The following is a 27,430-nucleotide window of genomic DNA, read 5'->3' as shown; positions in this document are numbered from 1 at the left end:
TGGAAAAATGCTTTTGTATTATTTTAATTGGCATATTCTATAATATCTAATCTTGAAAAAGAAAAATGCATCATCCTTGAGAATTTCTAGCTAAAGAAACATAGCTATACTAGTAGTAAACATAAAATAATCTCTAATCGACAAACCCTTTCTATTTAGGAATTAACCACTGTTTCCAAAACAGTCTATTCTCCACAGGTATTAATTTGTGAATTGCTAGCCCCAGAAACTGTAACTTTTCTACATTGTACTACTCTTTCTTACTTGTATTGAAGTGATAAGCACCCTCTCTCTCGATGCAGCTACCATACTTTCTCTCTTGGTATAGCCTTACCTCTTCTACCTTCATAGCTCCCGAAATTAAGGGACTGGATTCGCAGAGCACATTAGTTAACCCCTTATTCCCTCCCTCAACGCCAAGTTCAGGTACAATTCTCCCTTTGTTACTTTCTGTGCCTTATCTTGTTTTAATTGCAACTGCCACGAAGCATGGAAGGGAAATATATTCCCCACTTAAAAGATCCACTTTAATTATTCGATGGCTAGGGTGGAAGCATTCGCGAACTGGACACACCCTGATCCATTAAACCAGCTAGGCGAGAATAAAGCGGGCGACGCCGAAACACTCCTGCTCCTTTCTCTGGCGGGCTCCAGAGGCCTCCTGACCGCCTGCCCGGGAACCCGGGGCACGTGCGTTCTGCCACCAGAACGCGGAGACTTCAGTGCGGGAGCCCCGAGTGACGCACCATCTGACGTCAGCAGCAGGCGGGGATTTCCCCCCTGGCTCCTTTGCCTCCCCGACTCCTCTAGAGAAAGGCAAAGACCCTGCCGCAAAGTGGGCGCGACCATCGAGGGCCCAAGGAGCCAGAGGGATGAGGGTAGAAGCAAAGGTTACATCTCTCCCTATTTCATAACCAAACCTTGAGAAACAGGGAACGGGCTATTTCTAGGGGAAGGATGGAGAGGATCCCCAAGGTTGTAGAGATTCTTCCTACAGACAGTTATGGGGGACACGGGGTGGAGTGGGGGAAATGAGCATGGAGAGGGTCTCGGCAGTGCACACTCACACCCGCCCCCCCCCCCAACACACCCCCCTTTCTGCGTGGTCTTTCCCTAGCCTCCTTCCCCTTCCCCTGGCCTCCGAAGGCGCGTGGGCGGCGCGCGCCGCAGGGACTGGGGCTGGGGGGACTTTGGGAGCGGGGCCAGAGCCGCGGAGGCGGCAGATACGGCCTTGGGGGTTGGGCTGCCAGAGGGAGGGTCGGGGTGCGAAGGGCGTGCGCGTTTCCATAGTGAATCCATTCGAGGCTGAGGCGTTATTGGAGCCCGGGAGCTGCCGATCCTGCCCCTGCTCTGTCTCTGTGGGTCTGCCTGCCTCTCATTATGTGCCAGGGGAGGCTCGGCTGCATCCAGCCTGCGCGCCTCCCACTTCTGCTGTTGCAGTGATGCTGTTGCCGCTGCCGCCGCCGCCGCCGCCGCCGCCGCTGCTGCTTCCGTAGCTGCTGCTTGCTGAGCCCCACTTCCAAATGAAGAGCGATGCCACAGCGTCTGGCCACCACCCTAGAGATCCGCTTCGGAGACAAAGCCCGTGCGTGAGCGTCTCCCCTCTCTCCTAGTTCTCTCCAGCGGCCCCAGGTACCCAGCACCGGGTAAGTTGAGGCAGTGCCACGTCCTGTAGGCAGGGATAGATTTGGGGAGGGGACAAGAGGTGGGATGCAACCTGGAGCCCTGGTCATCAGCATTGGAAAGAAAAGGAGGTCCTCCTAGCTATTACAAGGGCTCTGAGATCGGCTAAGCATGAATGCGTGCAATTTAAAAAAGAAACGCGAAACCTTTTCCGACTTTTTTATGTGGGGGATGGTGATCAAGATAAGGGAGGATGAGCAAGGCAAGAACAAAAGAAAAACTCCAACTGGAAAGTATGTATGGCTCTGGAACTACAGAAAGGATCTCTAGCTTTTTTGTCGCCCAAAGGACATAAATGGAAACATTGTGTGGGGGGTGGGAGGAAGAAAAATGTTTTGTATTTTCAGAAAAGCGTTGTCTTAACTGCTTAGCTATGCTGGCATGCTTTTAGGGTAAAATAAATATGCATTTCATTGAGAGTATACGTAAAGGCATATGTATATAACAAACACATATGATCCAAATATATTTGTAAAAGATGGGAAGCCTTTTATTTGCACAGCACTGAGAAATGTATTGTTCTTGATATTTTTCTTTGCCAAACACTCCCTCTCCTAACTTCCAACCAAAATACACAGCCCTGATGAAATCCAAATTATATGGTACAGGAATATATTTGAAAATCGTGAGGAAAAGCACATTGAGAATTCGTGGAGCAAATGCTTTTTTGGAAAAATCTCTGCTACTTCTCAGCCAGAGAATTTTACTTGGGGACCCCTCTCTCTATATGTAGGTCAAAGATATTTGCTATTGGCAGAGCCAACATATTTTTCCCTGTCATCTAAAGCGAGGTTTATTAAATAGGTATTAGATGGTTGTTTATACTTTAAATTGACAAATGAATTTGATAAATACCTTAGAAATCTGACTTTTCTCCTTAGCCCTTTTAGAACACACACGCACTCGAGCGCACACACACACACACACACACACATACACATACACATACACATATACGCACGGTGGTGATTTTTGTCAATTGAAAAAAGGGATTTGGTTTATGACGTCTCTGTCCATAGGTCCGGTGCTGAACCAAAATGAGTTTGCAGTCCTTGAATTCAGCAGAATTGAAGAGGGTTGGGATTTTGTTTTCCAAATAATCTCAACGGTAATTATAAAGAATATTAGAGGGGTAGTTATGTATGCAAGGCTATGAATACATTTCACACCTTCAGGAAGATGAATTTCTTTCATTTTCAGAGTGTATTCTGAGTTTAAGTGTAAAGAAACTTATGGAGGTTAAAGTTTCATCAAATAATGAAGTTGAGCCAGTGCTTACACTCTACCTCAGCTACCTAAATGTTTCCATTTTATTGTCCTTTTTTTGACCACCGAGGATCACATATGGTATACAAGACCAGGAATCAGTTTCAGACAGGGCATCAAGCCACCAGACTGTGCCAGCTTTTGTCCATAAAAATGTGTCAGTCAGATTAGTATTCATGAGTAAAGAGTGATGTTTCCTACAAAGAGCAAAATCTCCCAAGGCAGAATGCATTAGACTGGTAGGCAAATGAGCCAGATTCAAGTCCAGGTCCCGACATTAATTCCTGTGATCAATGATTTCTTCATTTTTTTTTTTTTTTAACTAGCTGGTCCTGGTTATGTCAAGGGTTTATTGTGGAAAGATTGAGATAATAAATATGTGCTTTGAGGGTTCTGGAAATAAGGTACTACATACATTTGAAATGTGAATTTAGAGGGTTTAACTAATTATCTATCATGGAAAAAATAAACATAGAAATTAATAAATACTAAGAATTCATGTATAATAGATGTTTCCTTGTGTGGTTCCAAATGTCATGTTGCCTCACCATGGATTGTTAAATTGAAATAACTCTTTTATAATACTTGTAATAGCTGAATTAGATCTCCTATCTTCCTTCACCCCCATATACAACTCCACACCTCCTGCTCCTTAAAAGCATGTTGCTCCAGTGGAAACCTATAGCAAGGTCCTAGGCTTCCTAGCTAGCCTAGCTAAAGCTAGTTAGCATGGAGAATGACATCAAGAAGAGAAAATTCCCATCACTGTACTGTGGATTTGTTTTCTGACCATACTACTTATTTTCTGGGCTTTCTGTGGGGAAACTAGAGATTATTCTTCTGTGCCCTCAAATCTTATTCTTTTGTAGACTTAAAATATTTTAACAGCCCTCTATCTTTCTCAAACCTTAGATACTTAGGAAAAGGGGAAGATAAGGCAATAAGCAATTGTATAATATCTATTATGTGCCAGGCACTATACTAACTCCTTTACAAATATTATCTCACTTGATCCTCATGAATAACCCTGAAAATAGGGTTTGTCCCCATTTTATAATTGAAGAAACTGAAGGAAAGAGAAGGGATTTGCCCAAGGACCACACAATTACTAAGAGTCTCAGGATAAGTTTGAACTCATGTCTTCCTGATTCTTAACCTATTGCATTATCCTCTGAGCCACTTAAATACCTTCTAAGAAAAGAGAGAGAAAAAGAGAAGTATAGGAGGATTAAGGAACACTTTTTTTTCCATTACTAGTGAAGGATTTTTTCCACAGTAGGCTTTCACCACATGGTTTGAGAACCACTTTTAGAAGGGGTTATATAAGATACCCTACCACTTCTACTTCTTTCTAGCCAGTTATTTACTGAGTAATCTGAGTAATACAGTCAAATGGCTGAGAGGATTGATAACTCTTCTTTATTGTTAAATATATTGCACTATCCGACTCTTATATCTCTTATTCTTTTTTTCTGAGCTGATTGGGATTAAGTGATTTGCCCAGGGTCACACAACTAAAAAGTATTAGGTGTCTGAGGTCAAATTTGAACTCAGGTCCTCCTGATTTCAGGGCCTGAACTCTATCCACTGTGCCATCTAGCTGCCCCACCTCTTATTCTTTTTAGGGCATGAAATGCATATTTGTATATTGCTCTTTTCTTTTCAGAAACTAAAAGATTTTCTTTTAAAATATTAACTGCTCAATTTTCATAATGCTGTTGTGAGGCATGTACTGTTAATTCAATCTTGCACATTGTCTCTTTCATTTGATATTCTTATTCACTCTAGTCATTCATGCATAACAGAATTTCTACTAATCAGGTGAAAAGGATTACTTATTCATTTTTTGCTGATCAGAAAATGAAATTAACTCCTTTAATATGTAAAAAGCTACATCTAGGAGGAAAAATCCTCATACAACTCTGGTTTGCAAGGACATTTTAATTGAAAGTCATAGGAACTAAATGAATGTAAAGGGAGAAAAAAGGAAGGTAAATTATAGTATCAAAAATTTGCATAATGTTTCTGAAAAGGATAAGTGGTTGAACCATTTATGAAAGAAAGCAAAAAAAAAAAAAAACAAAACAAAACACTGACAAATAATCAAAATCAAAATGCAAACATATTTTTCCCAGCTCAAGGAAAAGCCAGACAAAACAACCTGCTATAGGAATGAAATGCTGCAAAGAAAATGACTAAAATGTCTCTCTTCCCTCTCCATAAAAAACCCCACCGCCAGTGAAAAAATGCAGAATGCTTAAGAAGAGATCAATTTAATAAGCTTGTAAGCTTATTATGTGAATCATTCTAATTTCCAAACAACTTTAATTAAGTTAACTAGCAGGAATTAATATGCAGTCATTTTTCCAAGTAGAAATTAAGCAAATAAAATTGTTATTGGTTGGTATTGAAGCCTCATGAAGGGACTATGTTCTCAGTTCTGGGAATGGGGACATGGATGTGTCCTAAGGTTTCAGTGATGAAGAAACTAGAGTTAGAAATTATTTGTTGCCATTGAAGAACTAATACAAATAGTAATTAATATGGGAGAAGAGGATAAGCATTTATTTAGTGCCTACTATGTGCCAGCCAATGTGCTAAGCACTTTACAAATATCTCTTTTGATCCTCACAATAACACAGTGAAATAGGAAATATTATGATCCCCATCTTGCAGTTGAAGGAACTGAGGCGATAGACATTAAGTGACTTGACCAGGGATCACATAGCTAATAAGTATTTGGGACTGGATTTGAACTCCAATTTTCCTGACTCTAGGCCCAACAATCCATCCATATAATAAAGACTTCAGATTAGTAAAACATTTTAGTTTACAAAGTATTTCCACACATTATTTCACTTGATCTTCACAACTCTGTGAGATAGAGAAGATGTGTATGAACCTGAGGTTCCTAGAGGTTAAGTGACAGAAGTTAAAATCACAGAACTAGTTAAAATTATACAGTCTGCAGAGTGCCAAAGTCCTCTGACTCCAAGTGCCCTTTTTTCATGAAATCATCAATTTTAGAGTTGGAAGGGTCCTCTAGGGCTTTCTGAGCCCACTCATTCCCACAAAAGAATAAACACTATGTGTATTGATCCATCTGATTTCTGCTTGAAGCTTTTCAATAATAGGGAAGCCTTCCCAAAGCAGTCCATTCCACTTACAGAGAAGTCTTAATTGTTAGGAAATTTTTCCTAATTATCAAGCTGAAATTTGCAACTTTGAGATTTTCACTCATACTATTTCTGCTTTCTATGGCCAACTAGAATAAATGTAAACCTTTTTCAAATGCCAGAGGACCACCATTATGCCCTCCCTGAATTTTCTCTTCTCCAGGCTAAATACCCACAGTTTTATCAGTTAATCATCATATAACATGGATGCAAGATCTTTCACTTCACTGTCTAGATCATGGTTCTCAAACTCTTTTTCTCAGTATCTTTACATTATTAACAACTATTGAGAATATGTCCAAAGAGTTTTTGTTTATATGGGTTACATAATAGATATTTATCATATTAGAAAAAAATTAATTTAAAATTTGTAAACCTCTGAAAAGATTTCAGAGACCCTCCAGGATTCACTGAACCACACTTTAAGAACCACTGGAGATTGTTGTATAAATCACTGAAGATACAGCCCAAGAAAACCAAGGCTAATTGTATAACATATGAGAGAAGGATTGTGACATAATACATATATATTTGATTGGGGTCAGAAGACCAAGTTAAAATTAAGCCTCAGACACATAATAATAGTATGATCATGGCTAAGTAACTTAAATTCTCAGAATTTTTCTCAATTTTCTCATTTGAAAAACAGGAATAATAATGCTTTAACTGCTTTGTAAGGAATGTGTTTTGCAAGCCTTAAATATAAAATACATATTGTGATTTCTGGAGGAGGCAGTGTGATCCAGTGGCTTCCTGGAGTTGATATATGATTAATCACTTTTGTTTACTATGTCACATTAAGTGAATTTCAACTCTTCCTGGCTTCTGTTTCCTCTGAAGAAAAGAGGAATTTTTCTCTGAAAGAACATAGGATTGACTTATGTAACACTTACTAAGGCCCCTTCCAATTCTAATGATTTAATCCATACTCCAGGAACCTTAAAGAAATAAAAATCTCAAAATTATATATAAATGCAATGTATTAACCTATGAACTATTACCCACTATAGAACCCTTGGTGAGGAGGATTTAGGTCCATCAAATTCTGAACCCAAAAAATTAGATAATCTCATAATTCAAACAGATTTCTAAGGTCATCTAGACCAACCTGTATCTTAACAGGGATTTCTTCTACAGCAATCAGTGGTCTTTAGCCTCTGCTTAGCACCCCCTTTAATAGGAGAACCTCCAACTCCTTTTTTGTAGTACTTCCCACTTTATCCCACTTGTTACTCCCATGTTCTAAACTATGCCCCAGTCTTCAGATCAGGATTGATTTTAAAAAACACTTAGAAAGCACTTGTTAGAAAGATCAAAAACCTTTCTTTCCTCTACCCTGAGGCCATACATTCTAGGCATCCCATCACTGTATCAGAATGGGTGCAGAATTTTGAGAAGGAAAGTAGCTAACTGAGACTTTCAAATCTTGGAAGACATGAGCATTCCTATCTTTCTCTCCATTATTTTGATTCTCATCAGGATTTCAAAGATCTCTAGTAAGCAGAAAAAAGTAACTGACTACTGGTTATGAAATGGACTAGATTCCCCTTCTTTTTATATAAGATGTACAGTATAGCATGATCTTTGGGTCATCATCTACACACTGTACAATGGAGCAGCACAAAAGGAGAAACAGGGGTGGGGCAGGTTATACTTTAGGATCTAGTTCCAAAGCATCCACTACTGGGGGGAAATTTCATTTTGTTCCCCAGTCTGAGAGAGGAGACAGAGACAGAGACAGAGACAGACAGTCAGAGACAGAGAAGTAGAGAGACAAATAGAGAAACAGACAGAAAGAGGGAGAAGGAGAAGAGGGGGGAAAGAGGGAGGAGAAAAAGGGGAGATGAAGAGAGACAGAGACAGAGAATGAGGAAGAGAGGGGGGAAATGGGAAGGGAGGGAAGAAGTAAGGGGGAAAAGGGGAAGGAGGGGGAGAGAGAGAGAGAAAGAGAGGGGGGGAGGCAGGAAAGGAAGGAAAGGAAGAAGAGAATTGTGTGTGTTTAAAATTGTACTAAAAAAATTGATAGCCAAGTTGAATACAATATTATGACTTCATAAGAAACGAGAAACACGAGGAACATAGAAACACGAGAAAACAAGCATGAACTGATGTAGAACCAAAACAGAACCAAGAGAACAATGAAAATAATGACTGCATTAAAGGAAAACAACATTAAATGTTACCAGAATTCATAATAACCAATTTTATTCTAAAGAACTGAAGATGAAACATAATTTTCTCCTCTCAGTAAAGACGTAGTAGATTATAGTATGGAATGATTCATATGATCTGGGATATGTATGATGTGTTTGTCTATTTTACTTAACTCTTTTTTAGAGGAAGGAAATTAGGATGTAACTGATATGTAAAAAAACATAAATCATCAATAAAGCCTTTTAAAAATAAAATAGCATATTGTAGGTAGAAGAAGGAACAATGACAGGTTATAGTTAAAAGAAAAAAAGCAGTGAAGAGTTCCAGAAAGAACTTAAGCCAAACCTCACGAAATCACAAATGGAGAGCAAATCATCCCATTAATTCAGATAGTAATATGTTTAGGATCTAGTTCCAGAGCATCACTATTGGGGGAAAAAAATCATTCTTGTTCCCCAGTCTGTGTGTGTGTGTGTGAGAGAGAGAGAGGCAGAGAGACAGAGAGACAAACAGAAACTACAAGATATATTTTCCTTGTTTTTTATGCTTTCTGAGTACAATTCTTTCTGAATTGCTATGTTGGCTGATTCTAGATGGACTTTTGTTACCAGAAGCCAAGACCCTGGACATTAAAGAAATGTTTTAAGTATTTCCTAGGGTCTTGCCCAGCATTTGTTGCTCCCAATGGAAACCAAAGAAATGGATGGGGGAGTGCAGGAAAACAGTCCCCAAATCCATTAAGTGACATTTTACCAGTATTATACCTTCTACTTCAGACTTTCATCTCTATGAAGAAGTTATTCTCATTTCTTAGAAAGAGTGAGATAGATAGACACACACACAAATACACACACACACACACACACACACAGACACACACACACACACACACACCAGAAGGAAAGATAGAAAAGCAAGACTTTGAACAAGCAGATATCTAAAGCAAAGGAATTGTAACAGGAATAGTGATCAACAACCACATTTGAAGAGGAAGAGGAGAGGATTGAAATGAAAAAAGGAACAATTTAAAGAAGATACTAAAGAACTGTGTTCTTGTTAAGAACACAGAAACTAAGATGCAGGAGTACCACACTTTCTCCTGGAGCCTGACAACCAGCAGAACACTACCATGTTTCATTCTGCATAGTAGAGCTAGGACCCAGAGACATTGAGATAGGGACAGGAAATATTATACCCTGGCTTCAAGTGTCATTTCAATCATACTGAAAAAAATTTTTCTTCACTGTCCCAGAATATGTTATTTACAATGACAGCAATGCTACCTGTAAGTCACCAGGTACACCAACTTTCTACTACGTATACAGCTTACTGTTATTCAACAGCATGCTATTATTATTGAAGATATTGTTGCACAGCTGGTGAAATCACACAAATTAAAGGAAATAAATTTTTTTAAACATTCGCTAAGTGACAGGTAAATAAATAGTTTTTTTTTTGGTTGGCATAATGCCAACAAAGGTACCCTAGATGCAGAGCCTATATGGGGACAAAGTAGGGCAGAGTTCTTTCTCAGCAATGGTTTCCTGAAGGTGAATTTTGAACTAGGTTGTTGAATTTGGAGTTTAATGGGAATTGTTGCAAAGGAGAATAAAAGCAGATGTGTCTCAGGGTAGAACCTAGAGAAACATATTCATAACAACCAACCAATAATCGCCCTGGATAACTCAGTCCCTACAACTCACTTCTGTCTAATAGTAGGAGACCTTAACCAATTTTTTGGTGTCCTAAATCCTTTTAGACATCTGGCAAAACCTAGAAATCCTTTTTTCAGAATAATGCTTGTAAATGCATAAAATAAAACATATAGGATTACAGAGGAAGCGATGGTTTTTAAATTACAGCCAGAAACACATTTTTAAATGATAGCTTTTTATTTTCAAAATATATGCAAAGATATTTTACAACTTTCACCCTTGCAAAACCTTGCATTCCAAAATTTTCCCCTTTCCTTCCCCCCACCCCCCTTCCCTAATTAGCAAGTAATCTAATGTATGTTAAACATGTGCAATTCTTCTATGCATATTTCTACATTTATCATAGCTAGCAACATATTTTAAAAACAAGTTTATGGACCTTAAGATAAGAACCCTTAGTTCTTGGTAGGAACCAGTATTGCAGAAATTTTTGTAGAGACCATTTATTAAGCCCTGACTGAATATTTTAATCAAAACTTATTACTGAGCAAATTACTTAACTTCTATGAGCCTCAGTTTCTTCTTTTGCAAAGTGAAGGACTCATGTCCAAGAGTCTTCCAATTCCAAAACTGTATGCCTTCTAGATATTCAAAAATATAACTCATTTTTTTTTTCACAGTTCAGAATAGCTTTACTCCTATCATGCTACAAAGTCCAGCTGCTCTGAATGTGCTTTTTGTCACTGATGATTGGAACCTCCTTTCACTCTGCTTGGGTTATTCTTAATAACTAAATTTCCTTTTGGTCTTTCCTGCAGGTGATTGAAATAATTCTTTCCACATTGCAATGCTTCAAAGTGAGCATTGCCTAAGAATCCCTCCATCATTTTTGCAGTTTTCTAAATAGACTTAGAACTTCTTCCCAAGGTTTAGACACATATAAAGCCAAGGAATAAGTCATATCCTATTACACTAACCTCCCCAAAGAATGTCCCTGTTGCTGCATTGAAAGGGAGCTAGGGCTTTAATAGCTCTTTATTATGCAGAAATTTTTCCTGTAATGGAATTTAGCATCAAAATTTGGGCAATTTTAACTAATCGTGATGTTCACTCAATATCAGACCATCTGGACGGATGAAGGAAATAGATGAGTTTGGGAAATATGTAAAGCCTGGCATGGAGGCAGTATATTACTATAGTATAGCAATAATAGTGGACTTTTACTGTTTAGACCATCCTGCTAGCATACACTTTCTCTCAAAAGTAGAGCAACTAGAGGTAGATGAATGGCACAGTTATTAGAGCATTGGCCTTGGAGTTGGGAGGACCCAAGTTCAAATTATCTCAGACATTTAAAATTAGCTGTATGATCCTGGGCAAGTCACTTAACCCCAACTCCGAAATTGGGGCAAAATAGAGCAACTAATAAAATTTTAGTTTGTTTTAGGGTTCCTTTATTTGAAAGGGAGAGGAACTGGAATAAGGAGAATTCCAAAAAGGAGGAATTTAAGTAGAAATTTTTGTTGTTCAGTGTGTCTAATTTTTTGTGAATTAGGGTTTTCTTGGCAAATATAATGAATGGAGTTGTTTGTCATTTCCTTCTCCAGCTCATTCTATGGATGAAGAAACTGGGGCAAACAAGGTTATGTTATTTATTCAGGGTCACACAGCTAGTAAGGATCTGAGGTCAGATTTGAACTCCAGACCTAGTACTCTATCAAATGCATCACCTAACTGCCTCTGTGCAGAAATGCTAATGTAGAAATAATGAGAAGTTTATGAGGAACTTACCACTTCATCTTAGAATTCATGGTAGAGAAATAAAAAGAAAACTTAGAACAAAGTGATTTGTATCCTAGATTTGGGGAAAACATATTTCAAAGAACTCAGAGAAAAGATCCTACAGCCTAAATTAATTTAGGAGACCTCAACCCAGGATGGCTGAGAAGCCCTGAAGAATGAAATTCTGAAGATTCAAAGGAGAGAATTTCAAAAAGGAGGAAAAAGAAGATTTGTCCAAAGAAACAAAGGTAGGTGCTCTAGAGATGCACCTGCAAAGGCAAATAACCGAGAATTAATACAAATATATCTTATAAAAATAGGTACCTTAAAGCTTGAATAAACTGAGAGTGTTAAGGAATGGCAAGATGGAGAAAAGGTGATTTTAGGATAGAAACTAAATTGGAGGAAAATGGGACAAAGAATAAGGGAGGTGAGGGACCTATTGTACTTTAGCCTCATCAGACCACATCTTTTTATCTTGGAAAAGACACTAATAAGCTGGAGAGCATCCCATCTGCCAAAGAAGGCTGGTGATGACCATTCCTTCTCAGTACTCTTTGCTGAATCATCATCCTTATGCCACCCCAAGGTCTTATCCTGGGCCCTTTCTTTTCATTCTGTACTTTCTTTCTCAGTGGTCTCATAGGGTCCCACAGGTTCAATTATTATTTCCATGCAGGTGACAGCCATAATGCTATCAACAGCTGTCTGTTGTACACTGAGATTTGGATGTTACTTAGGCATCTCAAACCCAATGTGTCCAAAACAGAATTCATTATTTTTCCAAAATCTTCCCCTGACTTCCCTCCTTCTGTCAAGGGTTCCACCATTCTTGAAGTCATCCAGGTCAGTAAGTCAATGAGCATTTATTAAGCATTTACTATGTGCCAGTCACTGTGCTAAGCACTATCAATACAAAAATAATCTCTGCCTCCAAGGAGGTCACAGTCCAATGGGGAAGATTCCATGTAAATAACTAAGTACATATAAGATAGAGCCAATAGTCAGAAGGTAATCCCAGAAGGGAAAGCAGTAGCATCTAGAGGGACTAGGGAAATCCTCCTACAAAAGATGGGTTTTCAGCTAAGTCTTAAAAGAATTTCAGGCAAACTAAAAGGTGAAGATCAGGAGGCATGGGGAACAGCTAGGGAAAAGTCATCAAGACTGAACTTGGGGTGAATTGCTCAAGGAATAGCAAGTAGATCAGTATTACTGATGCAGGTCTAGTGGTAGAAAATTGATGTGAGAATCCCCTCTGGTTGGAGACGCACAAGTCCATTGTGAAAGAATTCACGAACCCGAAAAGTCTGAATAGCAAAAGGGATTTTTATTGGCACTGAGAAACCAGTTTTGCTAGGAAGACAGACTCCTTCCTCTGTGGCAAGAGATCCTCTTAGGGAAATAACAAAGGTTATCACTGAGAAGAGGGTATCTTTACAGCAGGCAGGAGTCCTGATAGGCAGCTGTGCCAATAAGAGAGGTTCCTTGACATAGCATGATCCCACTTCGGATTTCTGCAGAGATTTGGAATTTAGAATTGTCCTTTATAGCAGAGCTAAGGATTCCATTGAATGAGATTCCCTCAATGTTGTCAGTGCCCCCAGGCCTAGATACTTATCTTGGAGTTTCAAGCGACTCAACAGGCACAGATCTCCAACTGAATAAAATCATTTTGAAGGCTTTTTTCCCCAGAGCCTGGAATTTCCTGAAGAGGATCCGGCTACCCCCAAAAGATCAATGGAGAGTGATTTTGACCAAGATCTCCAATTGAATGAAGCCACTTAACTTAGAAAAGGCTTGTCTGGAAAATATACTTTATTCCCAGACTTTTTGGAGTCTGAGACTCTGAATCTCCCTTCTTTTACAGATCAAAAAGGATACAATTTCAGAGTTCACTCCTCTTGCTTCTCCCCAACAGTCAAGGAGGACAGTTTCAGGGTTTACCCCCATCATTTCTGTATTCAATGTGTGAAGAAGAGACAAGTATAAGATTAGAAAGGTGGGAAACAGCATTATAAAAAGTTTTAAATGCTAGAGGATTTTCTATTTGATGAGGTTATAGGGAGCCCTTGGAGTTTGCTGAGTAAACATGTTATTGTATCATATCTATGCCTTAGAAAAAATTGAGTTTAATTGAGAAGAAATTAGAGTGAGGAGTGATTCGAGACAGGAATACTAGTAATGGTAGTGGCTATGGGTGAAGAAATGGGACATGTCCAAGAGAAGTTATGGAAAAATAAAATGACAAACAATGGCAATTAATTGGCCATGTGGGGTGGGTAAGAGGGAGGAATTGGAGATGACATCAAAAATTGAGCGTGGATGACTTGGGGTCACACATCTCTTAGGACCACTGAATTAAATCATATTTTGTATCTGCCTGCTGCCAGGTGACCTTGTACAAATAAAATGAGATTCACCTAGAAGCCAGATCTCTGAGCTCCCACCCCTGCCCTGCACTCCCCCCTCAAGCATTAACTCCTAACTTTTAAAGATCTCATTATCTTTTTTTGTTCTCTTGATGATCCTTACTATTCAAATTTGATTAGAATTCTCATGGAAAAATTGTTATTCTGTACCCTAAATGGGTTCATCAGTATACATACACATGAATATCAGATGGGTAAGGGTAAGGGAGGAAAAACTGCTATATTAAAATAGAAAGGAACCCCAGGCACTATCCTAGCTCTAACACCACCATGCTTAGGGACCTGAGCAAATAGGTCACTGGGTTTCTTGGTAGCTTAGTTTTTTCACATGCAAGGACAGTATATAATAAAAAGGAGAGTCTTTTAAGGGCTGGAGGGATTTGAGGGATATTTTTAGGGAGTTTTGACCTATGGATTCATCTTTTATGGGAAGTCTGTGGTTTGAAAAACTCCTTCCACCAATTCAAATTGGCAAGTTATCTGACAGATAAAATCTTAAAGTGTCGCTCAAAGCACTGAGGCATTAAGTAATTTACCCAATATCCCATTGCTAACAGGTAATAGATATAGTGTGTAAGCCAAGGGCTTCCTGATCCAAGATAGCCCCACCATCCATTATGTCACAATGACTCTCCATGTTACTATTATGGGATCAGTGGAAATATGAGAAGTTGGTGAATCCACACACATTTTTAATATCTATCAATAAACCAGCTTTGACTACCTTATTCCTCTATTTGAAAAACTGTACAACTCTCTTTATTTTCTCCATCCAGGTATGGTGAGCAGTGCAGAATCTTCCATGACCAGCCACTCTAAGTCAGGGGAAAAAAGGGAAGCCAATTCTCCCACATAGTCCTTGTAAAAGTCCTTCTCAGCAGCTCTGCCCCTAAGGCATCTGTATTCAGAGCTTTGACTCCAAAATAGCCTCCCTTTTATTCAGGAAATCACATCCATGTATGTGAGCAAAATCTTCCAGAGGATCCAACAAGAACCTAGAAAAACAATTGTTTGTCCCTGACCTTCCTTCCTCACCTTCATACACAATGATGGGCTCATAATCAACATCTGTTGGTCAAGTGGTTTGTGGATACCTACTCCTATGAATAAGTTGCTTGGAACTTAATTCTCACCCTTGTTCACTAGAATTCAAATTAACAGGAAGGAAATGCAGTTGGGTGGGGAAGAGAGAAGAGATAGGGATCCAATAAGTATAAGCTTATGTGTATATATATATATACATATATATATATATGTATATATATATATACACATATAGACATATACACAGACACATGCATACATAGAAAATAGAAAGAGTTATGCTAAACACAGTTTAATGTTTTCTTTCTCCCTTCTTTCTCTCCCCCCGCCCCCCACCTCATACTTCCATGACCAGCCACTCTAAGTCCTTTATTCACCCTTATTCTTTTGTTCTTCAGAGCTGGCACCCACTCCATTTTCATCCTCATTCTTTATCTAGTCAAGGGATAGAGGAGATTTTTATTCACAGTTCTCAATGGTTCTTCACATTAAATGTGATAAATAACAGCCTGAAACAGCTTCTCCAGGTGTATCAGCTTAATTTATATGCTAATTGACACTTTCCAGGATGCTCTTTATTGACTCACTAGGGGTGGCAAAAAGCCATATAAGAAGCACCCCACCCCAAAAGAACACATACATTCATGCACATTCACACAGCAAACACACAGAAAGGGAATTAGAAATTAGAAATAATTAGCAATGTCTTCAGAAAATCTTCACTTCCAGATGTATCCCAGATCTGTTTGTTTTTCTCTTGTTTTTTTTATTCACTCATCCAAAAATCATTTATTCAACACTTAATGTTTGCCCAGAACTCTGAGAATACTCAGTGCTCAAGTGAATATTGTGATTTCATTGATTCAGGGAGTTCTTTCCAGCAATGCAACCTGGAGCTCATACATGTCTGCTCATCCTACCTCAAAATTGTCTTTGTTTTCCTAAGAATGCTTCCAATAGATTGATGGCTTTCTTTCTCTTTCTCCTGTGATTTTAAGAATATGAATGAAACACTTCAGATGCCCAACTGTATTACTTCATTCTTGCCAGATGACCCTTTCCCCTCCCTATCATTTAGTCTTATTCTTTTTTGGACTTCCTTATTGATTATATGTTGCAACTTGCTTACAACTACTATGTATTGCTCTCTGTCGTGGTATTCATTTTTAATTGTTTAGAAACAGTTTAATTACAACACTGGTAGAATATTAGTATTGAAAAGATGGGTCTTTCGTGAGGAGCTTGGACCTTTGTAATTAACCAAAAGCAAATCAGCCCATTCTCCTATTTAAATCTGGACCCACCCCAGATATATATTCTGTTAGACAAGTTCTATGAGATATAAATCCAGAAGTATGCTGAAACCTGGCCTATAGTCACTCTCCACCACTTGATCATTCTTTTATAGATGATCAGGCCAAACTCATTTGAGTGATTACTGATCTCCTGGAAGTTTTCCAGTGCTCTGGGGCTTGATGCAATTTGAAAACTGTTAAGCCAAAACAATAACATCTGAAAGACATTACCATTCACAGAGAATTCTTCCTTAACCTATAGTCTACATTGGATCTCCACTGGGAGATAAATGCCTTTGGTAAACAGACACCTTATTTACTATTTATTTGTTTGTTTGTTTATCCTGGCCTGATGTTATTATCAGTCATTCAATAGTCATTATTTATGTTGTTAGGTCTTCTAAAGAATCTTGAATAATTTTGATATATCAAGGGGAGACATCTTTTCATAAAAGAGCCTGTAAAGCAATGCTTACTGCTACCAAATAATTTTTTTTCATTACCAGCAAACAATAAGCACAATGAGAGCCTATATTTTCTACAACTTTCAGTTAATTGTGAAATGGCAGATACATGGTCCATGAATGAATATTATTTTGGAAAGCCTGATTACTTTCTACTAATGCTTTCATTGAGTATGTTGATGAAAACCAGAAAGATTTTGGATATGTTGTTATGTTACAGTCACCATGAGGTCGCCCCAACTCGAGGTTGCCCCAACTCGTCCCAGAACCCCAGGCTATAATCATTCCCTCTTAAGCATGTGAAGAGACCTCTTCACATGCTTAAGAGGGAATGTCACCTTGAGGTCTCCCCAACTCGAGGTGACTGTAGCATAACAATATGAGAAAGAAGGCTTGTGTGTATGTGTATATATACATATATACACATACATGTGTATATATACACATACATGTGTGTATGTATACACACATGTATATATGTGTATATATATATGTAGGACTAGGACAGTAGTCATGGATGTTCTCTTGATTGCTTTATTTTCAGTGCTTAAAAAGGTACAACATTGCACACACACACACACACACACACACACATTGTTGCTATTGTTCTTTCCTTTAGATACCTTGCATATTGATCCCCTGGTGCCTCCAGCATAGATCCTCCCTGAATATGAATGGTCAATTTGTCAATTCTTCTCATCATTTTTCTTTTTAATATCATTTCTGCTTCCTCTGTACATATATCTGAAACTGTGCTGTGAGTCTCTTCCACTGTTCTTGATAGAGAGAAATATTTGTTAAAATAGTCATTGTAAATATTTTTTCTATTTTCCTAATGTCCACCTTCCAATATCAACTTTGGGCTGACTTTGTTTAATGGGATGTCTTGCCAAGATTTTTAAAAACCGGTTTTATCCTCCACTGATTCTGTTTTATAAGATGATCATACTAATATTCTTCCATCATCCTTCTTCATGGAATTTTATTTTCTTATTTGTTGACTTTGGCAATCTTCTTTCTCTAATAATTCATGTTTGGATATTTTAACATGTTTAACATATTTTGGATTACTTGCCCCCTGGGAAGGGGGTGGGGGGAAGGAGGTGAAAATTTGGAACACAAGGTTTTATAAGGGTCAGTGTTGAAAAATTATCCATGCATATGTTTTGAAAACAAAAAGCTTTTAAAAAAATAAAATTAAAAAAAAATAATTCGTATTTACTAAAGACCCATACTAGGATTGTCAGATCTCTTTATCATAGCAATTAACTTACCTTGGTTAAATTTCTAGACAAAGTGATTATAATCAGTTAAAAAATACATTAAATGCTTACTGTGTGACAAGTACTTTGCTAAGTGCTTACCCCATCCCAAAAAAAGGTAAAAGACAGTCCATGTTCTAAAAGAGCTCACAATCAAATGGGGGAGGCACCATGTAAATAAACGGATAAACAAGATATATAGAAGATAAACTGTAAGTCAGTATTGTTAGCATTTCTCATCTTTTATTTAAGTAGTTGATAGTTAATGTGTTTCAATTATTTTTCTAGTTTTATGCTAATTCTGATATTAGCTCTGACAAGATAGTGCATTGACTATAGACAACTAATTCAGGGAAAACTCCCATATAAATAATAAGTAATAATCATTTCCTGTTTGTTAAAATAAATCTATTATTTGGTATTTCATGGTTTTATTCATTGGAAGCCATACCTACTGTCTACCAATTCCTTTTTCAAAGAACTAGCTACGTCTGTAAAATGTACAGATTGATATCTCTAATTTCTTCCTACTTTTCCTTTATCATGTTTTTCTCTCCTCACTTTTTCTTGCTTTTGCATTGACATCATCAAACACACCAGAGTGGATGTTGATTTGATTTGCATAGTAAATGCAGTAGACTTTCTCTTATCACATCATCCTATATACCCACTGTTGGTATATAAAGTGTCATTATTTTTATGGTAGTCTTTTTGAAAATACTTTTTCTTAGTTCTGCAATATGTGATAGCCAAATATCCCTTGAAATAATAAATATTGCCTTACAAAAAAATCCATTATACCAGTTCATTGCATCACCTCTTCAAAGAGTACCTGTGAGACATCTTTCCAGACATCTTACTTCTGATACAATTTATAACAAAAATATCAAGAGTGATGTAATTCAGGTCCTGGAGCAATATGTTCACTTCCAGATCAGTGGACAGAGATCTCACATTTGATCTAGTTAAAGTTTATGGGCACTCTAAAAACTGTGTGAGCTCTGTGTCCTTACTCAGTACTCTGCCATCATCATGGCAGATGTTCCAAGGAACCTATTGATCCTGGAATATTACACTTTTTTTGTTTCCTCTGTTGTTATAACCTCCTTCCCCCCCAAAATATTGGGAGATGGCCAACTTCCTATTTGCTGGTCACAGAAAACAAGGTGTGAGATAGACAATTCTTGAAATCTTTCCAGATGATAGAATCTAGCACTATATTTGCTTGATTATCTAGGACTCATGGTCACCTCCATGACAAAAATATGGGATAGGACTCTCCCAGGAAAAGGAGATGCATGGCAGAGATGGGGGCCACTTGTCCAAGGAGAGACTAACCCATTTTAAATGGCAGAATACTAACATGACCTCCCTAATCTCTCCTCTGATCCTATGTTGCTGTTCCCCAAACCCCAGTAAACACCCCACACATGCATACTTTGGGCCTCTGGGACAAGGCTCCTGCCATGGAAGGCAAGTTCACTCCCCTGCACGGTGAAGCCCTGCCTCAACTACACAAACTCATAATCCCTAAATGGACAACAGGACACATATGAGGAGAGCCAGCAGGATTCAAAGGGCCTAGTACCAGGCTAGAAGAAAGGCCCTTTGTATGTGCAATTATCATTCTATGCCAGAGTGGCTAGAAATCTCCCTCAGCATGCTTCCCTCAATAGGGCTGGGCAGACACAGAGTCACTGATGCTGGATCCCTTCCATACCAGCCAGGGACATGGAGCCACTATCCCAAATTTCTGTGGAGATTTCCTTTGTATCCTCTTAAAGCTGGTAACTACCATGAATATACAAGAAAAAAAATAAGTGTTCCTTCCCTCAAAGAGATTATATTTTCCTGGAAGACAAAATCAATGACAGTGCTAAATATATTAAATGGGGGGAGAGGGAGAGAGAAAGGAGGGTTAGAGAAAGAGAGACAGAGAGACCCTCAGAGAGAGAGAAGCAGAAAGAAAAAAAGAGGGGGAGGAAGCAGGGAGACAGAGGGAAGAAGGGAAGGGAAGGAGAGGAAAGAGAGAGAAGAAGGGAAGGAAGGAGAGGATAGAGGGAAGAAAGGAGGGGGGAGAGAGGAATGGGGAGATGAAGGGTAAGAAGACAGAAAGACACAGATCGAAAGAGAAAGACAGAGATAGAGAGGAACACAGACAAAGAATCACAGAGAGAGAAACAAAGACAGAGAAAAAGAATGGCTGGTTGGATGGGTATATGAATATATGGATGGAGGGATGAAACTAGAGATAGAGTTAGAAATACAGTTCTATCACCAGGTTTCTCCATGGATCCTGTGACACACTGGTTTTCATGAGTCAGGCACCTGAGTTACATTGCAAAATCACAGGGTAGATTTATTGTAGAGGAGACAAAAAGACCCAGTTCTGCCCTTGAGAGTGTGGTTATAAAACATTTGCAGTTCGTGATTATGCCCCAGGTGGAAAGAAAGAACAACTTTCTAACAATAGGCTGGAATTAGGATGCCAGCCCTGTTCTGGGAAGTCACTATGTTCTGTGTGGCTTCCAGAGCTGTTCCCACACTTTCATGCCATTAGCCAACATGCACAAGGAAATACAAATGTCTTGGTCAGTTACAGCACTTTATGGGGAGTAAAACAAATTCGGTGAGACACGGTTTATTACAGAATAACAGAAAATTCTTAGAAAAAAAGCACCAATTGTACCTATTTGAAGGAGTAGGGAATAAGAATAGGTTTGCCATCAGCCATCATTTCCTGGAGCAGCCTCTACCCCTGGCCATCTTCCATCTTTTGAAAAGGCCCAGGCCACTGTTCCCCTCTCCCCATTTCACTTCTAGAGGAGTCTTTACATATCCAGTCACTTCAGGGAGTGGGGGAGGGAATCAAGAAAGGCATCATGTAGGAGGTGACACTTTGGGCTTTGAAGGAAGTTGAGGATTCTAAGAGGAGGAGGTGAGAAGGAAGAATATTCTAGGCATAAAAAACAGCTTGTGTGAAGGCCATCCCAATGCAATATGCATATAAGACATGAATAACCTTTTAGAGGTAGATGTGGACTTCTTTCCAGTAGTCTGGCCCATTCCCAAAAAATCAGGATGTTGGGTGGAGGTAGGAAGGACAGGTCTTCCAGGTTCTCCAAGAATTGGAGATGCCCTGCAACAGAGTAGTGAGGGAATTTGCCTCCGAGATCAGGCAGAGATAGAGTTTTAAAATTAGTAACTACCTAGTTTGAAAAGGTGGGGTCTGAGTCATGGGCCAGATGCCTGATTTCTTGTCTTATTCTGGGTCTCATGTCTCTGAGAAGTCTACTAGTGCATTCCTCAATCATCAAGTTGAACCAAGACCTAAATCCTCTAAATCCTTCCTGTTTTCTAAATGTATTCTTCCTCTATAGCATTTCTTCTTAGTGGGCATTATGTTCAGTCATGCTTTTATCCTTGAATCTAACTATGTTTCCATATGTTTTTCCAATTTAGTCACTAGTATAGCACACTGCTTATCACTAACTCTCAGAACACGAGAGCCATCTAGTCCAACCCAATCATGAAAGAAATTTCTGCTATAATACATTTGACAAGTGGTCATCTAAGCTCTTGGATTCCACGAAGGGGGCCATCACCTCTTGAAGCAGCCCATTCAGCATTAGGACAGCTCTCATAAAATAGGAAGCTTTTTCTGATATCTAACCAAATTTTGTTTCTTTGTATCCCTGGTTCTGTCTTTTGGGTTCAAATAAAGCAAGTCCAAGCCCCTTTCCACTTGACAATCCTTCAAATATTTGAAGAGAGAGATATTGAGTTGCCCTGAGTTTTTTCTTCTCTAGGACAAATATTCTCAGTGTCTTTTACAAATTGGATCGTCCAGTCCAATAAACAATTATTATTAAGACATATGGGACACAAAAATAAAAAAATAATCCACAGTTATTTCCCTCAAAGAACTTACATTCTTCTAGAAAAAATAAAACATGTAAACAGATAAGTACAAAAATAATAGGAATGGGAGAGTGAGTACTAACAAGTAACTAAATAAATATTTATAAAGGGCTTAGCACAGTGTCTGGCAATAGTCAGGTGCTTGCTTAGTAAATTACCCTAAAGTGATCTTTTTCTTTTCTTTCTTTTTGTTGAGGCAATAGGAGTTGACTTGCCCAGGGTCACACAGCTGGGAAGTGTTAAGTGTCTGAGGGTAGATTTGAACTCAGGTCCTCTTGACTTCAGACCTGGTCCTCTATCCACTGCACCACCTAGCTGCCCCCAAAGTGATCTTTTTCTTTCCTTCCTTCCCCTCTTCCCTCTTTCCTTGTTCCCTTCCTCTTTCCTTCTTCCCTCCCTCTTTCCTTCCTCCTTCCTCCTTTTTTTCCTCCCTTCCTTTCTTCCTTCTTGCTTTCCTTTCTGCCTTCCTTCCTTCCCTCTTTCCTTCTTCCTTTCCTTCTTTCCTGTTTAACTTTTGGAACACAAAGTTTTGTGAGAGTGAATGTTTAAAACAATCTTTGCACGTATTTTAAAAATAAAAAGGTATTAGTATAAAAATTTGAATAGTGGGGGGAGGAAGAGTTTCCCTCAGACCCTGGTCCTCCCATGTACTTTGTTACCAGCAAACAAATAGAGGAACTATTTGAGCAGATTGGCTCAATGTCTGGTTGTTTATATTTCTTCCACTATCCAAAAATAAAAATTTGAAATACTTGTTATAGGAGAATGTGCGTATTTTTAATAGTTTCCCTTTGGGAAAGTGCATGGGCCATACTTACACATCTCCAGCCTTCCACAGAATCAGAGAATCTTGGAATTGGAAAAGATATCCTATAGGATATCCATTCCATTTCACTGCCTAGAGCATGAATGGATAACCAGCATAATGCCCCTCAACCAATAACTATCTAACTTTTATCTGAAATACTTTAAGGAATAAAGAATTTGTGACTTTACAAGCTCATTGGTGGACAGGTCTAATTGGGAAGCAGAAAGTTCCTATTCTCATTGAGCCTCAAATTTGCTCTGTACAACTTTCACCCATTAATCCTTCTAGAGCTACACAGAATAATTCTAAACCCAATTTGTCGACTACCACATTATTCCATGCTACCACCTCTGCATTTTTAGAAACAATCCTCACGGTGACAACTATATTGCCGTGATGTGTGAAAGCTTGCCACACTTTAAAGAAAAACATATCATATTATGGCTAAAACATTTTCTCTTGGAATACAGTCAAATTACCAGGAGCCTGCTTCAAAGCTCTATTCTTTAATTCTTCTCAAACTGTAGTGTAGGTGGCAAAGTGGAAATAGTATTGGCTCTAATCTTTGAAAAATCTGGGTTCAAATCCTGCTTCTGATACTTATTTACCTGTATTATCTTGAGCAATTCACTTAAGTGCCCTCTGTATGTTCCCTCATCTGTATGACGAACAAATAATCTCTCAAGTTCCTTTCAGTTTTGTGATTTTGAGAATATATTTCTTCCATTTATAGCCTATTTGAGCTTTATGACTCAGTCTATCTTTGTTATTCAGTTATCTCAGTCATGTCTGATTCTTCATGATCCCATTTGGGTTTTCTTGGAGAAGATACTGGAGTGTTTGCCATTTCCTTTTCCAGCCCATTTTACAGATGAAGAACTTGAAGCAGAGAGGCTTAAGTGATTTGTCCAGGGTGATATACTCAGTAAGTATCTGAAGCCAAATTTGAACTCAGATTTTTCTGATTCCAGGCTGGCATTCCATTCATTAAACCACCTGGCAGTTCCCAAGTTTATCTACAATGTACCAATAATTAACTACCATTAGATAACTTTTATTTATACATGTAATATATAAGTTATTGTGTTAATAAGTGGCCTACTCTTTTTAATGTAAATTCTCATTTCTACCCTTCCCCTCTCCCTGACTGACATTGAAGGCTTTCTACAAGCTGATTCTAGCCTCCTTATTATCTAACCTTTTCTCATACTACTTTCTCCCCTTTATATATTTTACAGTTCAGCCAAAGTAAACTAATCTCCATTCCCCATGCCTGTCAAGCCCCCTTTTCTCTTTATGCTTTTGCTCACACCAATACCCCCATTCTTCTAAGTCACCTCTCCATTCCTCTACATCTATGAAAATCTTTTTCTTCAATGCCCAGCTGAGATGTCACTGATACCATAAAACCCTCCCCACAGGTGAAAGTGACAACCACCTGCTCAGATTTCTCACTACACCTTGAAAGAATTTCTCCTTTTGACTTGATCACATGTTTCCTCAGAGAATAGTTATTTTTGTACTTGTTTTATTTCCTTTCCCCCCTTCTACATTTGACTGTAAACTCCTGGTGGACAAGTTCTTTATTGCTGTAGCCCCAATAATAAAAGGATATTGAAATAACTTGAAAGAAAGTGGGCATTGACTCTTGGAATTTAGGTCATAGAGCTGAAACAATCCTAGAAGCCATATGGTTCCACTTTTTCATTTTACAAAAGTGGAAACTGAAATTCAGAGAGGTTAAATAATTTGCTAAAGTCACGGCTAAGTGTCAGTTTTCTAATTCTTTTCTAATGTAGTATAAAAATCAATGATAATCTTTCCTTCCTTCCATTTTGTCATATTTCCTAGTTACTAAGTTGTCCCCTCTTTGGTCCCTGAGAATTCCAGAGAGATTGTACCAAATCCTGCAATTTTCCTTTCTCATAGTTTTCTTGATTGTGCCAGCAATCATTTAAATTCATCCAATATATCCAAATGGCTAGGTAAAGGAAAAAGAGAATTTTATTCCTTTTTTCAGAAAGGAAACTAGAAATATGAAGGCTTAATGATTTGCCCAAAGTCCCATAGCAAGTCCATAATAGAGCTGGTATTTTAGTTCACTTCTGTTGATCCTCAGGCCTACATAAGGACTATATGTTTCCAATTTTCTAAGATTTGGCCTCTCACAGCCACTCTCTAGCCAGAAAATGAGAGAAGAAGCCATTGGTACATCAGAGAACATGCTGGCTTTAAAGTCAGAGGATCTCCATTTTAAATCCAGCACTATGATTAAGTCCCTTCACTTCCTAGAGCCTCCATTTCCTCATCTAAAAATGAAAGGGTTGGACTAGAACAGAGGTGTCAAACATGGGGCCCAAAAAACTTCCAAATAAAGCTAAAACCATATTAAAATGTAGTTAGGAAAAGTTTAGCAAAACAGATAAAATTACACATAGATAATATGAATGTGTATTTTCTAATTCAAAAATTCCATTTCTATTTGAGTTTAGACACAACTGGACTAGATGACCCCTAATGTCTCTTCTAGTTCTTAATCTATGATCCTTTGAGCTCCAATCAATGTGACTTTAGAATTTTTAAATTCACCAGTGGTTAGACTAATAGTAATCTCAGCTTTTTCCAAAGTAATCTATCATTAACCAAATGATGTCATAGGGAAGTATCGTGATTAAACTGTCAGCTTTTTCATAAGGCATGCCTAAATTGAAAACTTTGTCCCAATCTCATCACTATTCCAACTATACTACAAATTCTAACCAATATTTCTCCTCATTCTTTCATTCATATTCTATTCCTTTAAGTCCTTTGTGGTCAAGAATCATGGGTATTTGTACTAAAATACAGTGAACTGTGCCATTTCCAGGCATGGTCAGGGAATGAGTGAGTATGGTTTTTAAAAATTACTAAATTTTAGTTAATGGAGTATTCACATATATTATAAACGATTTGCCAATTTGTAGGTAATTTACATATAATAAAATACACTTAACATCGAAACTGTACTAGCCATAATTCAATCTTCCTTTCCTATTTCAGTATCCTAAAAGATAGCCATTAAAAGAATGGTAGAGATAGAAGAAGCCTCAAGATGATTTAATTCAACCACTTTGTTTTGTATATCAGGAAGAGAGTTCTAGAAAGAACAAGTAATTTCCTGATGTTACATAGCTAATTACATAGCTAATTGGTGCAACTAGAACCCAGGTTCCCAATTCCCACTAAAGTAAAAATGTTTCTCTGTCATTTTTCATTGTTCTGATAACCATGGGGAATAGGGGGGAAGAGGCAGTCTTCAATTGATGAAGAAACACTGATGAATTAGGATTTCCTTCTATATATCAATAACCAGCAATTTTGTCAATATGGATTGATTCCTCAATCAGCAAACATTTATTAAGTATCTGCACTCAATTAACAAACATTTGTTAAGTATCCACCATGTGCCAAAAATTGTGCTGGGGATATAGATGTAAAAATAAAACAGTTTCTGCCCTCAAGAAACTACATTTCTATCAAGATTAGTGCCAGGGTTGGGAGGGTCTTAGAACTTTGTATCTTCTGCTTCCTTTCTTGGTCATTTTCCCACTTGAGCCTCATCTTCTTGTTGTCCTCTGCAGAAATGAAGAGATGACTTCTTTGTACTTTTCCCTCTCTAATAGTGTAAGATTCTAGGATGCATATTTTATAGATGAGAGAAATGAGGCTAAGAAATCAAGTGACTTACCCATGTTCACACAGCTGGTAAGTGTCAGAAACAGTATTCAAATGAAGGTCTGTCTGACCTTCTGAGTCCTGAGCACACCAAAAAGTACATTGATGAATTGGAGAGTATTTATGGGATGGCAATTAGGATGATGAAGAGTTATGCATATGAGAATTGATCAAAGGAAGTGGGTGTGTTTAACCTGAAGGAGAGAAGACTCAGAAAAGACTTGATAGCAGTCTTCAAATAACAGGGACTGACATGTGGAGAAGAGCTTGAATTTGATCAATTTGACTCTGGAGGTCAGAGCCAGGATCCACATTTGGAAATGTCGAAAATGTAAATTCAGGCTGAATGTTAGCCTAACCAATGTTAGTCTACCATGTAAAGTTGTCTAAAGGTGAAAGGTATCCAAAGAGTACATAAGTAGTGGATTCTTACTAATTAGAAGTCTTTGAGCACATACTGTGTATTATTGCAGTAATTATTTTGGGCTATGCATTAGAGTAAACAATTTCTTCTAGCTCTAAAATTTGGTGATTCCTCTCTTATTTTCACCTCCTAGAATTGAATTCTTGAACTTTAATGCCTTCCCTCTGAAAGTACTCAAATTTATTGTTATGTATATCGTGTTCCTTCATACCCATTTCCATTGTTTTCTCTATTAGAAGTAGGCACTTGCTTTTGGTGTTTGTATTCCCAGTGTGTAGCACAATATCTTCACATAATAGGTGTTTTATAAATATTAGTTGACCAATAGCCTGATTCTGTGATCAAGGGTTAGC

The 27,430-nt window shown here is 38.2% G+C and overlaps 1 protein-coding gene across 2 annotated transcripts in view; it reads left to right on the top strand.

The window, feature by feature from the left end:
• The first annotated feature begins 760 nt into the window (after positions 1–760).
• GNG4 (G protein subunit gamma 4) overlaps positions 761–27,430 on the top strand; it is a 97,232-nt gene continuing 70,562 nt past the window's right edge. Inside the window, exon 1 of one of the 2 annotated variants that reach the window (XR_004233951.1) lies at positions 761–1,646. The gene's annotated coding sequence lies outside the window, so the exon portion shown is untranslated. The remainder of the gene's footprint in view (positions 1,647–27,430) is intronic. The other variant, XM_031966936.1, reaches the window with a different exon arrangement.

Source organism: Sarcophilus harrisii, chromosome 4 (genome assembly GCF_902635505.1).
Source record: "Sarcophilus harrisii chromosome 4, mSarHar1.11, whole genome shotgun sequence".
Lineage (NCBI taxonomy): Eukaryota > Metazoa > Chordata > Mammalia > Dasyuromorphia > Dasyuridae > Sarcophilus > Sarcophilus harrisii.
The sequence above is the reverse complement of the archived record's forward strand: the minus strand, read 5'-3'. Positions and strand labels throughout refer to the sequence as shown.